The 20,136-nt window shown below is 42.6% G+C and overlaps 2 protein-coding genes across 4 annotated transcripts in view; one reads left to right on the top strand and one right to left on the bottom strand.

Moving 5' to 3' along the window:
* The window catches only part of PIGU (phosphatidylinositol glycan anchor biosynthesis class U), a gene marked incomplete at its 5' end in the record, with an annotated part of 662,778 nt that overhangs the window by 201,013 nt on the left and 441,629 nt on the right, over window positions 1–20,136 (bottom strand). The window lies entirely within an intron of this gene.
* Window positions 1–20,136, top strand: part of RALY (RALY heterogeneous nuclear ribonucleoprotein) — a 280,907-nt gene that overhangs the window by 99,676 nt on the left and 161,095 nt on the right. For all 3 annotated transcript variants that reach the window (XM_083358249.1, XM_083358248.1, XM_083358250.1), the window contains one exon: window positions 1,097–1,193. The gene's annotated coding sequence lies outside the window, so the exon portion shown is untranslated. The remainder of the gene's footprint in view (window positions 1–1,096; window positions 1,194–20,136) is intronic.

Raw genomic sequence — 20,136 nt, 5'->3', positions numbered from 1 at the left:
TGTTTCCCCATTGTTCCATATTTCCTCTTCCATATCTCCCCCTTTGTGTGGTCAAGGTATATGTTGTGACTCAGGGTCAGCCTGTGGGTCCGACAGCCGGCTCCGATGTATCGGAGGACTCAGATGTGGGGGAGGAGGGAAACGAACCGGCTGATGATGATTTGGAGACTTTGCAGAGTCCTCAGCCGGGAACCTCTGCTCAGCTGTGTGAGCCCGAGAGTGCGGAGGATGATGACCCACAGCTGGCCCTGTTCAAGGACGCCCGACGCAGGAGGCAGTCGAGCAGGGACAAACAAAGGAAGGCTATGGGACTCCTCGGGAGGAGGCACAGGGAGACCACGCCCTGAGCTCTCTATAAAAGGAGTGTTTGGGGAGGGGCTGGTTGCTGAAAGCAACTCTTTTGCTTGAGAAGATAAGCTCTTGTGTGTTTACTATTAAATCTTGGCAGAAGCCTTTTAGCCTTGGACGCTTTCCAGTCTCTTCTTTTGATTAGGGGTGCGAGAAGAGGGCTGGTTCAGAACAGTATACAATCGGATAATTCATGGGTGATGCTACTTTTATCTTTTTACCACTGCGACAATAAAAGTCAGCCAGAAAGTTTTTTTCCCCGCTTGATGTTCCATACTAAATCTAAATAACTGTAAGGTTAAATACTATATGGGGATCCTGAAATTAGTATCACTCTGGAGCCACGTGAATGGCTCATCTTCTATCAATCCTAGTAAATATACTGATTCTGGAAAACATATCCTCTAAACCAGGGGTGTCAAACTTGCAAAGTCATGTGATATGTCGCAACGTATCGTGACTTTTTCTCCATTGCTGGCAATGGGGTGGGCGCGGTTTTGGCATGACGCATCCGGCCCGTGGGCTGGCAGTTTGATACCCCTGCTCTAGATTCATGTTATGTGAAGTTTGGTAAAACCTTGTTTTGTTCTAAAGGTACAGGTGACTGTGATCATTCTATCCTTGTAAATTCATTCCGATAATGATCAAATTAAAATATGTTTAACTTTATATGCACCAGATACCTATAGATCACAACATTTGATTATATTCAATGATTAGTAATAGATTGTGTTTTTGTTTGTAACAGGTAAATCTAGATTTATTAAGGAATACCACACCGGTTTAGCCTCCTCATCTAGCAGTCAAGGAGGATTGAGGGATTCAAATCTAAAACATCAATCTTGGTGAGTAATTTATCATAATTCAGTGTTACGCTATGAGATATATTTGAATTCCAGATGAGCACTTCATGAGATTACATAATTTTCAATCAAATAATCTGGATTTAATTTAAAGCAAGAGGTTTGTTTTATGATTTTTTTTATTCACATTCTAGTGAAGAAAGCAACCTTAAATTCCTCGTGTTGGTACTGGAAAATGAAGCTTGAAAGATTAATTTAAAGCAACAAATATACAGAAATATCATGAAATGAATTCCATTCTTTAAATCAATGAAAACAGTTAATACAAATAAAATGACCTGGCAGAAAATCCATTATTATGTTGGGAAGTCTCTTTTAATAATTGTATACTTCTTGCCTTTCTTGTTTTCTACATTTTATGCTTATACAATTTAATTGATCTTTGCATGCTGGCTGGGGAATTCTGGGAGCTGAAGTCTATAATCTTAAAGCTTCCAGTTTGGAAAAGTGTATTACAGGATGAAGGCCTTCTATCATGCTGGTCCAGTGCAGGTTGATAGATAGATGCTTTTCAACTTCTCAGTCTAAAGCTGAGAGAGGATGACCAATCCAAAGTCATCCATCAAGACTCTAAGTCTAAGAAGTATAATCACATTCTCCCAACTACCAGTCCAGCACCTTAACCAATATACCAAATTGGCTCAGAGAGACAGAGCTATAAATCATTTCTAATTTCTGGGAGAATGGTTGACCTCCAGGCAATGCCCTTTATTGTTTATGACTCAGACACAGTCTAATAACAAATTGATTCAAGCTCTAATTATTTTTCTCAGACATTTATTATCTGCATCTTATTATTCTGTTCTCATAGGTTTAGGACTACATTGTTTAGCTTTCAAACCATGTGGAGCCTATAACACCCAGTGATCAAGAATAGAAATGACACTTCAGAAGTGTTTATAGAAAATATCCATGTCCAGCTCATATGTATATAACTGTTAGATTTCAGGACTATTTAGAAGCAATACCTAATTCCAAATTAGGCTTTACCTTGTAATGCTATGCTCTCAAGTACTTTGACTCCCTAACTCTAACCCTCACTGCTACTGCAGACTTGGGTATTACTCTGAGAAATTTACATCCAGGTATGGGATTATAATCAGTGGTGGGATTCAAGCAGTTTGCACCACTTCAGCAGAACCATTAGCTTTTCTTTTCTTTTTTTGTTACCCAGACCCAGAATGGACTTCTGGAAGCAGCATCCACACAGAGAATCGGTTGTTCACATATTTGAATCCCACCACTGATTATTATGTTGAAATTCATTGTTGGAATGTATTTTTATGCAACAACTACAGTTGTATTTAGCCAGTAAATGACAGTGTTTACAAGTCTGAATCTATGGTATGGTTTACTCTATGCTCTTTTGTTCCAAGTAGAATTTCCTGTTTCTTGTTACAGTTATATAGTTGAGCAGTAAAACACATGGTGACTGTACTGTTTGCTTGCTCTGATGTGGTGCTTTATGTAAATGGAATTTTTGACACAGAGTCATAAGAAAATGTCCTTAAATTTAGCAATTATTTTCACAATAATGAGCTGTCTATTTAAAAGATTGCATGCACCAAGCTGGAGCAAGGAGCTTATTTGATTCTGCCCGGACCGAACAAAAATTCCTAAATCCTTCCAAATTATAAATAAACCTGCTGAGTCATTTGTTAACTACAAAGAATTAGCTAACAAAAGACAGCATTATTCTCAGTCAGTAAAGTAAATAATGCTCTCAGATGGCTCCTTCATTTGTTGGGCATCCACTTGCATTAGCATCTGCTTGATAACTTTAAAAAAATATAAAGGTTCTCTCATGCAGGATAAGAAAAGGAAGAACAATATAAGCAGTTAGAAATAATTGTATTAATGTTATCAGTGTTGTTGGAAAGGAAGATGAAAGCAAAAAGGAAAAATATAGTGTTTTAACCATAAGAAGAAGAAAGAAGAAAGGCTGGAAGATAATATGACCTCTCCTTTCCTCTGTATTTTGCAGGTCAAAGTAGTTATGCAGAATTTCTAAGCCATCAAAAAACAAAAAAAGCAGAAAGAGCCCTCTTGAGAGCCAGGAAATAAAACAGAATATAGAATTTGGTTTATAGGTATCAGATCTGCGAAGAAAATTTATGTTTCAAGACACTTTGTATGTCAATATTTCCTTGAATATGCACTGAAAGACTGATTGATAAGGATTTAGCCAGGATTTTATTACTGTTTTGGTACAGCTGTACTAGAAATGCTCTCATAAGAAAAGCATCTTACCTTCCTGGATGGGAATCTGATGTTTATTAACTAGATCAAACAAAGGAAATGCTAATCTGTACGTGAGTGTTTGACGCAAGTCAAACTCACTCAAGTCCTATCTACCTGTTCTCTGTAATTTAAAACAAATCCCATAGGGATAATTCCATTTAGCAAGCAAGTTCCATAAGACAAAACTGTTGCACTGGAGTGAAGATACAATGCAGATATCTGGCAGAAGATGACTATTTTATTAAAAATAAAATAAAAGAGAGCGTCTTTAGTATTTAGTCATGAAACTAAATACTACATGGGGTTGCTGAAGGTTGGACTAGGAATCATTTATGATGCTTCGAAAAACCATTTATAGCAACTTGGAAAGATGGGATATAACAGGTAATCCTCAATTTACAACTACAATTGGGCCCATAATCTTGATTGCTAAACAATATAGTCATTAAGCAAGATGTCATGTGAACACTTTGTTTAGTGACTGCAATCACAGCACTTCTGGCTGACATTGTTAAATGAGAATTGTGGGACATTAAGAGGAACAGAGTCCCAGATAAAGCACAGGGGAGTGCCTTGGAGGGATGTGGGAGGCTTGACTGGCTATGTACAAGTTGTGGATATGTGCACTGTGTTGCAAAACCACAGCCACTCCTTGTAGCTTCAGCTGCTCCAGTCAGTCCAACAGTGTAGTGCAAAGCTGCCCCTCCAGGAAAGTCTCAGCCACCCACCTACCCCAACAGCAATTATGCAGGGATGATGCAATTCCACCCACCTGCTTATGTCTCCCCTAATCAATGCCCTTTTAGCCACCCTGCACAACACCTACCACTGCTCTCAGGCCTCTAATTCAGCCCTAGTGCCAACATTGCCACTGAGAAGTGCCCCCTTAAGCCTTACATCACAGCCAGACATGCCACCATCATCTGCAAAGATCCAAATGCTCCCACTGCACTCCACTGACCTCTACCACTTTTCTCCCGTTGCTGGCAGGCACACCCAACCTATGTGAGGAAGCTGCTGACTGTGCTAGATCGTCTTCCTGAGGCTTTAGAAGCCTCACTCCCAACTGGCACAATTTGGGGAATGAAGCTTCTGAAGCATGGCATGATTTGCAGAAGGAGTGGGGTGAACAACTTGGAGAGTGACATAAGGCAGTCTCAGAAAGATAGCCTGGAGTGGCCAGCTGCTGCCTTGCATAAACCAGGCACGCCTCTCAGCAGCAGGGAAAAAATGGTGACAGTCAGAAGGGCATGGCAGAGGCTGTGAAGCACAGGATGGTGGGTTCAATTGAGGCTTTGCAGCGCCGGCATAGCTGGCCATGGTATGGAGCTTAAGGTGGCATTTATCAGTGGCAGAGCAGCACTGGGGTTGTAGTGAAAGCCTGGGGCCATTGGCAATGGTTGTAAATTCAGGCATGGGTTATAAATTCAGTTTTCACTGCTGGGTTTGTAATTTCAAACAGTCTCTTAACAAATTGCTATAAGTCAAGGTCTACCTGTATGTGTAACAAGTAGGTATTCCTAAGACCAGAATAATGCTTGGTTTCACTGGCATTGTCAAAATCATCCAACCAAAAAACAAAGAGGTATTTACTATAAATGACCAACCATCAGCTGCATTACGTAAATGGATTAGAAGGCATAGGAGATTGTGGCCTTCATTTGATAATGTTACTGCTTAAATCGGTGTAGTTTAGAACATAAATCCCATAGCATCTTGCTACTTAGCGTCTGCATCTAATAAGAATTGAAGTCCAAAACATCTGAAGAGGAGCAGGCTTTCTTTCATGGCTATGTATGAATAATAACTTATCAGATTTAATTCATTTGCAGATAGCCATATAGCCTCCATTTGTGGATAAAAATGAATTAAAAGCAAGAAATAAGAACCTTATGGACAGTTGGTTTAGTATCAGATGGACATTTAAAAGAAAATAGAAGTGAAAATAATAATCCTTTTAAATATGTGCCTTTCACCTGACTTGTCAGAAGATACTTGATAAAAAGTGACTGATAGTAACTTTACTGATGTATCAAGCATGACATGTGGCACAAGAAATACAAAGACAGAAATGATGAGAAATGTGCAGACAGATGCTTTTGGCAGCAACGTTTTTAGAATAGCATTTCATTTTTGACAAGCCTGTATCTCTTTTTAACGAATGGCAATATTTGTGTCCATAACTTCCTGATTTGCATCCTTAATTCAGGGCTTTGGAGGGGGGTTGAATATCCAGAGTACTAAATAAATAGCTAACCTGCCTTTACAGGTAGTCCTTTGCTTATGGCCACAATTGGGACCAGAATTTCCATTGTTAAGTACTCATTAAAAGAGGCACCCCTGATTTTATTACCTTTTTTTGCTGTGATTGTTAAGTGAGTCATGTTGGTCTTTAAGTGAATTCAGTTTCCCCCATTGATTTTGCTTGGCAAAAGCCTCCTGGGAAGTTTGCAAATCGTGATCTTGTGACCCTGGGATGCTACAACTGTTATAAATGCAGGCCAGTTGCCAAGCACCCAATTTTTTATCATGTGACAGTGGATGCATGCAACAATTGTAAGTTTTTAGTTTAGTTTTTATTAAATTTTTATACCGCCCTTCTCCCAAGGGACTCAGGGCGGTGAACAGGGCATATGATAAAAGTACAAAACTACAAAAGTTAAAATAGAATTAAATTAATGCCCAAGATAAAACAATAAAATATACAAATATTTAAAAGCCAAATTAACTCCCCATCAGGCCAGGCCAGCTTGTTCAAACAGGTGGGTCTTTAACCCGCGCCGGAAGGAGCTGAGATCCGGTGCCATCCGGAGCTCCACCGGCAGTTGATTCCACAAAGCCGGGGCGCCCACAGAGAAGGCCCTCCCCCTGGGGGCCACCAGCCGGCATTCTCTGACTGGAGGCACCCTGAGGAGGCCCTCTCTGTGGGAACGCACAGGGCGGAGGGGAGTTGACGCCGGCAGCAGGTGGTCCCCGAGGTATTCCGGACCCATGCCATGTAGGGACTTGAAAACCATCACTAAGACCTTGAACCTCACCCGGAAGACAACTGGTAACCAATGTAGCTCGCGGAGCAAAGGTGTAACATGGGAGTACCGGGAAACTCCCAAGACAACTCTCGCGGCCGCATTCTGTACCAATTGGAGCCTCCGAGTGGTCTTCAAGGGAAGCCCCATGTAGAGAGCATTACAGTAGTCAAGGCGAGAGGTCACGAGCGCATGAGTGACCGTACACAGGGCATCCCGGTCCAGATAGGGCCGCAACTGGCGCACCAGGCGAACCTGGGCGAAAGCCCCCCTAGTCACAGCTGCTACATGATCTTCCAAGGTAAGTAGTGAATCTAGGAGGACTCCCAAGTTGCGAGCCCTATCCACGGGGGGCAACAGCTCACCCCCCATAGAAAGGGATGGAACATTTTGAATGTCCCGGGATGCCGGAATGTACAGCCACTCAGTCTTGTCCGGGTTGAGTTGAAGTCTGTTCCTCCCCATCCAGACCCGAACCGCCTCCAGGCAACGGGACATCACAGCGAGGGCATCACTGGGGTGGTTTGGGGTAGAAATAAAAAGTTGGGTATCATCAGCATATTGATGATACCCAACTCCAAAACCACGAATGATCTCACCCAGCGGTTTCATGTAGATGTTGAACAGGAGAGGCGAGAGAACCGACCCCTGAGGAACTCCACAAACGAGAGACCTAGGGGCCGATCTCTGCCCCCCTGCCAACACCGACTGCGAACGTCCCAGGAGATAGGAGGAGAACCACTGAAGAACTGTGCCTCCCACTCCCAATCCCCTGAGACGCCGCAGCAGGATACCATGGTCGATGGTATCGAAAGCTGAGAGGTCTAATAGGACTAGGACAGAGGAACATCCCCTATCCCGAGCCCTCCAGAGATCATTCACCAGAGCGACCAATGCCGTCTCCGTGCTGTACCCGGGCCTGAAACCCGATTGGTACGGGTCCAGATAATCCGCTTCATCCAGGACCAGAGGGAGCCGATGCGCCACCACACTCTCAACAACCTTCGCAAGAAAGCGAAGGTTGGAGACTGGACGAAAGTTGTTCAACACAGCTGGGTCCAAGGCAGGCTTCTTGAGGAGGGGTCTCACCACCGCCTCCTTCAAGACGGTGGGGAAATTACCCTCACTCAAAGAAGCAGATATCACCGCCTGGAACCAGCCTCGTGTCCTCTCCCTAGCTGCATAAACCAGCCAGGAAGGGCACGGGTCCAATAAACATGTGGTGGAGCTCAGCCTCCCCATAATCCTGTCCACTTCATCAGGGGTCACAGAATCAAACTCCTCCCAGATAACATTGACAAGACCGCCCGTGTCCTGATCGTCAGACTCTGCCCAGCTGGAGTCCAAACCGGTCCGAATCCGAGCGATTTTGTCCGACAGATGCTGACCAAACTCCTCGGCACGACCCTGTAAGGGATCCCCCCTCACCTCCTGATTAAGAAGTGAGCGAGTCACCCTAAACAGGGCGGCCGGGCGATTATCTGCAGACGCGATGAGGGTGGAGAAGTAATTACACCTCGCCACCTTCATCGCAGCGAGATAAGACCTAATATAGGTTCTTAACCGCAATCGGTCGGATTCGGATCGGCTGGACCTCCAGCAGCTCTCTAGGCCCGGTTTCCGACGCTTCATCTCCCGGAGCTCCGCGGAGAACCATGGAGCTCGTTGGGATCTGCACCGGGTCAGGGGCCGCAAGGGTACAACTCGGTCCAGTGCCTCAGTGGCCGCCCTTTCCCAGGCTTCCACTAAGGCATCCGCCGAGTTGTGAGCAACGGAAGCAGGTGGGGATCCCAGCGCTGCCTGGAACCCATCAGGGTCAATTAAGCGCCTGGGGCGGTACCATCTAATTGGTTCCGTATCCCCACGGCGGGGGGTGGTAAAACGGAAGACCAGCCGCAGGAGGTGATGATCCGTCCATGACAGGGGCATAATAAATGGAGAGCCCCCACCAAGATCATCCAACCATCGTCCAGATAAAAAAACTAGGTCCAGGGTGTGGCCTCCCTCATGAGTTGGTTCAGAAATTACCTGCGTCAGGTCCATGGCCGTCATGGAAGCCATGAACTCCCGAGCCAACTCAGATGACCCTCCCAGGGATGGTAGATTGAAGTCACCCAAAACTAAAAGTTTGGGGAACTCAATCACCAAACCGGAGAGGACATCGAGTAGCTCAGGCAGGGCTGCCGCTGTGTGACTAGGCGAAATGTACACCAGCAGCAAGCCCAACTGCGCCCCCGAACCAAACCTCAAAAAGAGAGACTCACACCCGACTATCTGAGGGACGGTGGTCTCCCGCGGACATAAGGTCTCCCTGATAACTACCGCCACTCCCCCGCCCCTACCATGAGCCCGGGGCCGGTGTAACGCTCGGAAACCTGGTGGGCAAAGATCAACCAAAGGGACCCCACCCTCTGGGCCCAACCAGGTTTCGGTAATACAAGCCAGGTCCGCATGCTCACCCTCCACCAAATCCCGCACAAGGGGAGCCTTATTAACCACGGACCTGGCATTCAGGTACACCAGCCGGAGCTCAGGAGGCTGCGCATCCTCGCTCCCGGCACCTCAGGGAAGAAGCAGAGGGTCAGAGCGCCTCACCGCTTGTAAACAGCGGGGACGGCCCTCCCGGTAACGATACGGCCCTCTGTCCATACGCCTGCTGCCATACCCCAGTGTCGTGGGAATCGGCAATCCCACGACCCGCTCCTGAGCCCCAGATGTAACCACACCCCGCTCCCCCCGAACGCAGTCAGACCCAGGCCTGGCCTGCACCGTGGTTGTATGGCCACCCCCCATAGTCAAACAACCATTACCCCCCGCCCCTCTCCCTAACCCCCTAAAAAATTTAACTAAAAAAGTAACCAGGGGCCTCCTATTAAATTTGGATCGAGAGCCCCTGACCTTACCCGGCCATCTCTCAGGGTCCCAATAATTGGGCCCTTCATTGAGACTGGGAGTGGCAAAAAAGGCGGGACGCACCCAGGAGAGGGGGGCACCCCTGAGGGCGAGCAAGTCCGTGCTGGAGTATCTATACATAAGTCCAACAAGTCCAGATAAGGCAGTCCCATAATGGAAAAGTCCAGTAGGAGGTTCTAAAGGAAGGAAGTGAAACATTCGGGCCATCGACCAACCTACTGCCACCCGGTTGGATGCTCCCGGGGGCAGACCCCAACCCGTCCTCCCACGAGAGGTCGAGAGTCTGAGCCAGGGGGATGGTCCAGAATGTACACCCTGGGTGGGGCATAACCCATAGAGCTCCCACCTCTATGGGAGTGCCGATGTGAAAACAGGCCGCTCTCCCACTGCGGCTTGCACCCAGGTCCGTCCCAGTCCAAAGGGGAATAGGGAGGCAGATGGAAAGTTAGTAATTGGCAGTCCACCGGAGCTGCTACGGCCATCGCAGACCAGATGGAAAAGCACCGACCACCGCCATATCGCTGCCGATGGAACGGGCCAGCAAGTCCCGAAAACGCCGTCGTCGCCATCACCGTCGAAGGCCGGAACAAGGCAAACGAAGCAGCAGCACCGCCGTCGTCGCCGCGGTCGACCTCTCCACTGCCTAAGGCAGCCCGAGGACGCCGTCACCGTCGCCACCTGCGCCGCCGGCAGCGGCGCGAAAAACAATACCAGGGACATCCCTGCCACCAAGCTGACCAGCGGTCGTCCCCTCCGCCGTCGAAACGGCCCGAAGACGCCGCAGCCGCCGAAAGCGGCCCGAGGCAGGTCCAACAGAGAGATCCCCGCCGCCGCCGCCGCTGACATCGCCGCCAACACAGAAGGGCCAAAATAGAGGCGCCGATCAGCTGGAGCTCCGAGGCCACCGCCGACCAGCTGGAACTCCGAGGCCGCCGCTGACATCGCCGCCAACACGGAAGCGCCAAAATGGAGGCGCCGATCAGCTGGAACTCCGAGGCCGCCGCCGATCAGCTGGAACCTCAGAGACGCCAAAAACCGCCGAGAGCCGGCCAGAAGCAACAGCGCTGCTGCCCGAAACAGCAGAGAACGCCGTCACCACCAGCTACAACCCGTCAGGAGCAGCCCAAGGCAGCCCGGAGACGTCGAGGCGAAGCAGCCCGGAGACGCCGAGGCTGTAGAAACCGACAGGCCGAGACCAAACACAGCAAACACAGCGGCAGCACAAACGAAGCAGATGGAAACAGCAGGCGAAGCAGCAGACGGAACAGATGGAAACAGCCACTCACAGACGGGAGAAAACGAACAGCAAGCTACCTCATTCTTTGCCTCTGAAATTAATAGTCCAAATCCCCTACCCAGGGGCTCAGAAGGACCCCTGGGGGGCTCCCAAGGGACGCCCAACAACTGGAGCTCGCGGAGCTCAGCCCAACACGTCCGCCATCTTGAAAGGTAGGAAGTGTGAGGAACTAGTCGTAATTCACTTTATTCAGTGCCGTCATAATTCAATCAGTCATTAAAAATGGTCATAAATCAGGGACTACTGATTTTGTCATTTCCTTAATTTATTTAATCATATATATAGTTTCTTTGATGTGGGCTTTTTGAAAAAAATAACCATCCTAATAACTATTTGAAACATACATGCATGCTTTATAAAAAAAATATCTATTTATCTTTACAAAAAATCATCCATTATAGGCATCTCATTTTGTTGCAACTTTCCCAAATCAATTTTTGTAGTAATTTTGAGATTAATTGAAGTTTGTTATTTTTGTTGTTGCCCATCAAAATCTGTTTTGGCAGATTCCCTTATGTCATACCCATTAAATTTTGTAGCAGATTTTTTTTTACATCTGTACTCCTTGCAAACATTTAAAGTATGAGTTACTCATCTTAGGGGATTCCAAACATGTAGTAATTGTGCCAAAAATGCCAGTTTATATCTCCACCACTGCAATTAAAGTACTGTGTGGCTTATATACTAAGACAGAAATGTTAACACTGTGAAGCTCACTAAAACTACTAGTGGCTTCACACCATGATCTTAATTGGGCAGCATTTCTGCTGCCTTCTGTGTAAAATAATACACCCTCACTCTACATGACATACTAGTTTTAAGGCATTATTTAAGATGTAGTAGCATTTTTTTAAGAATCTTCATTGTAGAGAAAGTATCTATACATTGCATTTTAATGTTGAACATAAAGAGGCTCATAGCGACAATTCTGAAGTAAAACAGTTTGGGTTCCATTTCCAAATATATTAGTATTTATTTATTAAATGTACATAAAACCTATCTCCCAGTAAGAACATTGTACCACTAGAGATAGGTTTTTCTGTTTGAAGAAATGGCATATAGTAGTTCAAGGGACCCTCCACTTTAAGGCATGATGATAAATGTCATTTTACCCCACATATTTAATTTTTAATAGTAACCCTGTTGCTGTAAACACCTTAACAGCAGCAACACTGCCACTCAACCCAACAAGCCCACTCAGTAGGCCAACTCAACTAGGTACTTGTCTATCAGTCTGAGAAGGACTCAGAATCATGCTAGCAAGTCTTTTATTCTAAGAATATCCAAAGAGTTACACATAGAAAGCAACTTGGTGGGGCAATAGCAGCTATGAGGGAACTGCATGAATTAAGAATAATAGAAGAATTTATTTGAACTGCAGGGTAATTTACCAGGACTGACTCTGTCAAATGAATATGCATGAACTTCCTGTTTTAAGGTGTAACAATCTTTTCTATACATAGTTTATTCATTCTCTTTTATTTTCTGACATCCTACTGAAGTCTACCAACTTTGCCTGCTTTCTAATCCAAAAACTAAATAGGAGTATCCAAGCTTCTATTTATGGCAAATAGCCCTGGAAAGGTTGGTGCAGGGGGGAATTCATAAGTGGATACATTCAACAGAGACATGTTCAAATTTTTATTCAATGGAGAAATGGATCAGGCGACACACAGTGCTCAGAGACTCTCTGTTAACTTAAAAAAACTTTATTATATACAGTTTGCTTAAGTATACGTAAGTATACATGCATAAGTATACATACTTAAGTATACATGCATAGGCAATTTTACTCACATCTTCTCATTACAAATTGGCCAGGTTTGCTTGTAAAACAACATGGCAAGGTCTGATGGTACCATGAAAAAATACAGAAATCCCTTACAACCTTCCTTTTACAGTAATCTCTTGCAAACAGCATTTGCATATTCCTTTCCACATCACCTCAGCCCATCGTTGATTGCTATATGACTGGCTGCATAGCAGTTCAGAGGAGCACTTCTGAACATGGGTCTGGTCTTAACTAGTTTCCTTACACATTGTCTCTGGTAACTGGTATACAGTTAGTTGCTTCCATGCTTTTTTTTTAACCATCCTCTGCATTTTTCTTCAAATTCCCATTCCTCTACATCTCCCAACATTTTACTTTTGTTCTGAAGTATACATTTAAATATTGAACTGATTGAAGGAGTTTTATTTATTTATTATTACATTTAAATGCAAAGTGACTATTATTTCCCTAAAGTGGTACTTGGAGGAACCCCAGGAGAAGGACAACATGTAACACTTTAAAATACCTGCAAGAGTTGGAAACTCAGTGAAGATTAAACAGGCATAAAATACGGACTGACTGTTAAAGGAAGAGAAGGAAACAAGAAGTAGGGGATAAAACAAATGGAATGGAGGTCTTTGAAAAAGGAATTGTCAGACTGCTGGAAGTCCAAACACATTCCACACTGCAATATGCTATTTCGAGCCCTCATGTAATATTCAAAAAAGGAAATTACGGTTTTAATTCTTTTATTCAACATACCGTTATCAGTGCTTTTTTTGTAAAAGAAAAAGGTGCCGGAACTCACACATGTCATACAGCCCGCCTTGCCTACCCTACAAGGTTCCATCCAAAAAAGGTGCCGGAACTCCGTTCTGAGCGTTCTATGAGAAAAAAAGCCCTGACTGTTATGGTATCTCTTAAAAGGCAGTTATAATTTCCTACCCTCCTTTCTGCATTCCTTTAACTAAGAGAACCGTAGCATCTGAGTTGCAAATTAATGTGATATGCAAAATAGGTTGTTTCAAATCAGATTTTTCAAAGATCAAATTCTTCAAAATCCCTATGTGTTTCTCATTATGTTTCCCTTATAAGTTTCTTAACAACCCAATATATGCACTAATCCTTTTTAAGACAAGTTATAAACACTACATGGATTATACTGAACTGTATGTATTTGACTCCTAGCACTTTGTTGCAAACTGTATGTACAGAGGCCGTTCCCATATAATGAAGAACCTTAAGCTGTTGTCCCATTGCTCAGTGCATTTATATACCGTATATTATCTCAGAAGGGCTAAGATCCCTAAATAGAACTGTCCCAACAAGCATTCATGAATTATAATCTCTCAGGAACTGAGTATATGCAGAATAATGTACACTGTGAAAAATACATAAAATGGTGGACTTAATACATTATTTTCTGCAAAAGAAATGTGTTTTATGGCATTGCATAGGTAAAGGTAAAGGTTCCCCCCGCACATGCGTGCTAGTCGTTTCCAACTCTAGGGGCTGGTGCTCATCTCTGTTTCAAAGCCGAAGAGCCAGCACTTGTCTGAGGACGTCTCTGTGGTCATGTGGCCGGCATGACTAGATGCCAAAGGCTCACAGAACGCTGTTACCTTCCCACCGTAGTGGTCCCTATTTTTCTACTTGCATTTTACGTGCTTTCGAATTGCTAGGTTGGCAGAAGCTGGGACGAGTAACAGGAGCTCACTCTGTTATGCGGCACTCGGGATTCGACCCGCCAAACTGCCAACCTTCTGATCGACAAGCTCAGCGTCCTAACCCACTGAGCCACCGCATCCCTCATAATGGCATTGCATACCAAACTCTTAAAATTTGCAATTTTTTTCTTTATTTGTTTGGTTTTAATTAATTAATGACAACTTTTTAAAATGGTAATCATTGTTTTTATGTATCTTTATTTCAGTCCCATCACAGTAATCCTATTAATTAGAGCATTATTATTATTATTATTATTATTATTATTATTATTATTATTATTATTATTATTATTATTATTATTATTTACAAATGAAGAGTGGACTCTAAACAGCAGCTTGTGACAGACTTGGTGGGATTTGCATGCTGGTATTCAAAATGCATTGATACAACCTTCTGCTGTATTGTTCAGATTATCTCTGATTATGCACAATTAAAGCCTTCATCAGGCACAACAGGACTTATTTCTAAATAAATAGAAGATATTTAGTACAAGTGGTGTGGTACCCAATGGTACTGAGATAGAATTACAATGACACTGGAATTGTAGCTTAAAGAAATTCTGCTTAATTTAATTTTGCCATGTGGGAGAAAGTCTAATTACTTGATCACCTGTTTCTGCTTGGCATAGAATTCTTCTTGCCTTTCTGACTTTGCCCTTCAGGATATGTATCTTCTTGCAAGCATCTGTTTCCCATATTCTTCTGTGAACACTGAGACAGATGATTAATTTAAATGGGATTCTGCCATGGTTGATGGGCTTCAAATATGTCCATTTCTCCTCCATCCCCACCCCTTATATCTACAAAAACTGCCATTTCTGCAAGGGCAACTTTCCTCCTGATAATGATAATGATAATGAGTTTTATTGATTTGCTTCAAAGAGCCATAGTAAAGCCAGCAGACAGTTTTGTATGTTCAACCTGCTGATGTGCTATATCCAGATGTTCATGTATGTCAAACAGATTTCATGTAAATGTACATATTCAAACGGTACTTCTTCTACAAAACAGCTTTAGGAAGAGGTCATTTTTACAAGAACAGTGGAAGAAGTATGTTTATTTTCTCCTACTGGCTTGCACTTTGCATTATCCAATTGCTTGTATTCACCTAGTCCAGGGGTAGGCAACCTCAGCTCTTTTATGACACATGGACTTCAACTCCCAGAATTCCTGAGTGCTGACTCAGGAATTCATAAAAGAGCCATAAAAGTCATAAAAGAGCCGAGGTTGCCTATCCCTGACCTAGTCCTTCACTTTAGGATCACATGATAGCAAAACAAACACTTAATATGGGTAAAACACTTATGAATGAGGACTATTGAATATAAAATAAATTCAGCCTTGCTTCCTGTTTCCCAGAAGCTATATGGGCATTTGTGAGCTTTCTGCAATTGAAACCCAAGGTGAAAGAAGAAATATCATTTCTCAAACTTGTTAGACTTCAGAAGTTACCCATACTGTCATTGTTGAAGCATTTGGATCTGCATAGATTTATTCTATCTGAAGATAGCCAGCTATAACACACTGCTTACACTCTCTCCTGCCACCAATCAATTCTCTCTTTCTTTCTCATCTGAATAGCCTCCTGGTTCTTTCAATATTCTTTTACTCTGCAGGTACCTGAAAACATGTCTTCATCATTTTTTGAGCTTTTTCTTTCTCAGCCTGGGATTTTGTTATCACTTTGACACCCTCTCACTTCACTGCAATCCTGTAAGCTTTCTGCCAAATCTCAATTCCTCTTGTATCTTTTATAGCCTAGTTCTGCCTTCTGTTCCTTTAATTATCATTTTTCCCTTGCTAATCCCACTTGCCCTATTTTTTTAATGTGTTACTTCCTGCCCATCATAACCACAAGGTAATATTTATTTATTTTTTTCCATGCTTCTCATTCCCTCTTATTGATTCCCCCTCTTATTTGAGCCCCTTCCATTCTTCCCAATGTTTTCTTCATCAAATCTCCTCCTAGATTTACCTGTCCATTTTTCTTCCACCTGATTTCATATCCCAAGTAGAGTAGCTTTGTTAATTCTTCTTTTTCTGGTTTTATTAGTCTTCCATCAAATACTTCAGAGTGCTGACATTAATATTTGGATTGCACACTTATCACTGATATAGCTCTACACAGGATGCTAAGCTTCTGCTTTGAGCCTTTTTAATTCAAAATTACAGCAGAAAATAATTATTAATGTTCCTAAATGAGATGTTTGTAAGGACTAGGTTGCTCAGTTAAGCCAGGATCCTGACACATATGACAGGTCTGTACTAGCATTGCTCTATAAATTAGCATTGCTCTATACATTTTAATATTGCAAGTCACCCAGTATCATCTCCTGGTGAGATGGGTGGCAAACAAATTTAATAAATAAATAAGGTAAAAACTTAAATTGCATTTTCTTAGGTTCAGGTGCAGTTGCACATCAAATTTAAGAAACTGTTGTGTAATGGAATTCAGTTCATGTTGACAATAACCAAAGAGAGATTCAGCAAAGTTTCAGGCAGGATTTCTAAACCTGTACGTGAAGATGCAGAAACTGAACCTGGGAATTTTTGATTGTAGAACTTGTGCTCTGGCTTATGTTCAGAGCTAAGGCTTATTCACAATGTTATCTAAATATGCATGCTTAAATATAAAACAGAATAAAATACAGCTGGAAGGGACCTTGGAGGTCTTCTAGTCCAGCCCCCTGCTTAAGCAGGAGAACTTATACTGTCTCAGACAGGTGAATGTCCAGTCTTCTCTTGAAAATCTCCAGTGATGGAATGCCCACAATCTCTGGGGGTAAGCTGTTCCCCTGGTTGATTGTCCTCAGTGTCAGGAAGTTTCTCCTTACTTCCAGGTTGCTTTTCTCTTTGATCAGTTTCCAACCATTCTCGTCCTTCCCGCTGGTGCTCTGGTGAACAACCTGGCCCCCTCTGCCTTGTGGCAGCCCCTCAGATACCGGAACATTGCTATAATGTCTCTCCTATTTCTTTTCTTTAGACTAGTCCAGGGGTAGGCAACCTTGGCTCTTTTATGACTCATGGACTTCAACTCCCAGAATTCCTGAGTCAGCTGACTCAGGAATTCTGGGAGGTGAAGTCCATGAGTCATAAAAGAGCCAAGGTTGCCTACCCCTGGACTAGTCAAATCCAAGTCCCATAGCTGTTTTTCATATGTTTTAGTCTCCAGGCCTTTGATCATTTTAGTTGCTCTTCTCTGAATTTTTTCCAAACTCTCAACATCTTTTTGTGATATGGTGACCAAAATTGGCTGCAGTATTCCAAGTGTGGTTTTACTAGGGTTATAGATCTCTATAATTTCATTCTGGCCACATGCATACATACACTTTATCCCATTTAGATTTTTCATTAAATAATTTATACTACTTATCATCAAAACAATATTGCAAAATGGGCAAGGGTGACAGCTCCACAGTCACCCCACAATGCAGTGACAGAACTGGAATTTGTTTTCCAGGACTCCCCTGTCTTAATTTAACATCCTCAAAAAGACACCTTTTTAGTACCTACAAGCAGCTCTCTTGCACATCAATTTGAGGGTATGGATCATTCCAAAAGATTGTGACAATCTACAGCAAATGCAGGACAACTGTAAAGACCATAACCAGACTCAAACTTTAATTGAGGCTGGCAAATGTTTCTCTTGCATTTTGTTCCTAGGCAACAAAACTTCAAGCCTTATAAAGCCAGCTTCAGGTAAAATGCATGCAATCAAATCACAAAATCTAGCTGGCTTATATTGGATGTCTTAAAGCCTCAGAAGGCTAGATAGACAAATATTGAGGATTTTTAAAACCTAATGAAAATTCTGAGCTCTTTTCCATTGTGTGGGTGAGAGAATGTCTAAAATAAAAGGAAATCCTATTCTTTTGGGAAGAGTTTGTTCTCCAGGAAATGACAACATGAAAATAGATATTGAGGCTCTTCTGCAACAACTTGCTCAACTTCTTTGGAAGTGCATATTCTCTCAAGATTAATTTTTCTCACCGTGCACATGCATACATAATCCGAACTAGACAGTGTTGTTTCTCTGTGTCATATAATATATGTTGATATATGCATAATTCTGTATTCATTTGTTTGTTTGTTTTTGTCATCTTTAGTGTATATTGGAGGTGGTGACTCTTTGAGAGCTGTACACAATGAAATTTCACTTTAATATATGCCAATTAGTGTACATTCAAAGTGACAATAAAGTTATTATTCTATTCTATTTTTCTATCCAAAACTACTTTACACTGAATTCTGCGAGATTTACTAACATCCAGATGCACAACTTTGAAGTGTGGGAAACAGTGGCCACAGTTATTTGGGGGCTGTACTTCAAAAAGTAGGCAGGGCTAGAACAAAAACAACATTTGATTTAATGTACCTTGTTTAATATAATTACTAGAATTAAAATGCAGTAAATAGATATGATTCACTCCCCCCCTTCCACTCACTGTATTTTTTTCCTGTAACATAAAATTTTATAATTGGGTAGCAATTTATGAAGAAATTCTAGATGCTGGGTCCAAGGCTTCAGGTTTCTTGCAGAGCCTTCTCTAAATATATGTAATCTCTGTACCACTATTTAGGAATTTTTGTTTGTTTCAGCAAATTTTGGGATCATTTGTGTGCAACTGCTATGCTCCTTAATGAAATGTCTCTTTTCTCCCTGCATTGCATTAACACACTTGTCATTCCCTATAAATGACTATGTATCTCAGTTGCATAGTCTAAAATCACTTCAGGAAAAATGATTTCTTGTGTTTTCTAAATCATATTCATAAAAGGGGTAAAAGTGTAGATGAAGAGAAAGTTGAATCAGTTGTCACTTCATGATATGTAATTTAGAAAACCTAAATGCACTTGCTTGTAATAGTGTGGTTCCTTCCGTTCTCCCATGCTCATACAATAACACAAGAATGAAAACATGAATTCTGATACCATGAAAAATGCATGATAAAACCAGACACTAAACTACAAATAAGATCCCAATGTTTCATTGTAAGTTTTTCTGCTTTGGTTTTCCTTTGCTCTGAGTATTGTTTGGACTGAAGGAAAAAAAAGGGACGTGTTGAATATTGAAAGAAAAAAAATGATTTTTTTTTATTCCACCAGTGAGACTTTTTTTCTTTTTATTTCAAATACTCTTCAGCTGGTTTGCTTCCTATATTATCAGTCTGTGCTAAAGTAAGCAGATTTTTAAAATAGCAGGGGATTTTATTTTAATATCTCATTTATTCTTCATATCCTCAATATTTTTCCATCAGTATCAGGTCATAGTTTAATGATCTGTATTTAGCCTAATATGCTGTTTTATTACTGCAGTTACTCTGTGTCCAATGGCATTCTTGCTTATCTTCTGATGCAGTATAAATAAGTGGGCAATTAGGGGCTACTATAGTCTACTATAGAGCTTGTCGATCGGAAGGTCGGCAGTTTGGCGGGTCGAATACCGAGTGCCGCATAGCAGAGTGAGCGCCTGTTACTCGTCCCAGCTTCTGCCCACCTAGCAGTTCGAAAGCACTTTGCATGAAAAAAAGTTTTTAAAAACAATAGATGTTTTTAATGATGCACAATAAATCTCATAGCAATAGCACTTAGACTTATATATTGCCCCATAGTGCTTTTCTCTGTGCAGTTTACAACATCAATATATGGGTCCCCATTTTAAGACCTTGGAAAGATGGAAGGTTGAGTCAACCTTGAGAAAGATGGAAGGCTGAGTCAACCTTGAGACAGTAGGATCAAACTCCAGGCTGTGGATAGAGTTAGCCTGTAATGCTGCATACTAACCATTGTGCAACCACAGCTCATCCTATAGATCAGGGGTGTCAAACTGCCAACCTGTGGGCCAGATGCATCATGCTGAAACTGCGCCTCTCCCACTGCCGGCAATGGAAAAAAAGTTGTGATATGTCGCAACACGTCACATGACATTGCGAGTTTGACACCCCTGCTA

This window comes from Vipera ursinii (genome assembly GCF_947247035.1).
Source record: "Vipera ursinii genome assembly, chromosome: 3".
NCBI classification, from domain to species: Eukaryota; Metazoa; Chordata; class Lepidosauria; order Squamata; family Viperidae; genus Vipera; species Vipera ursinii.
The sequence above is the reverse complement of the archived record's forward strand: the minus strand, read 5'-3'. Positions and strand labels throughout refer to the sequence as shown.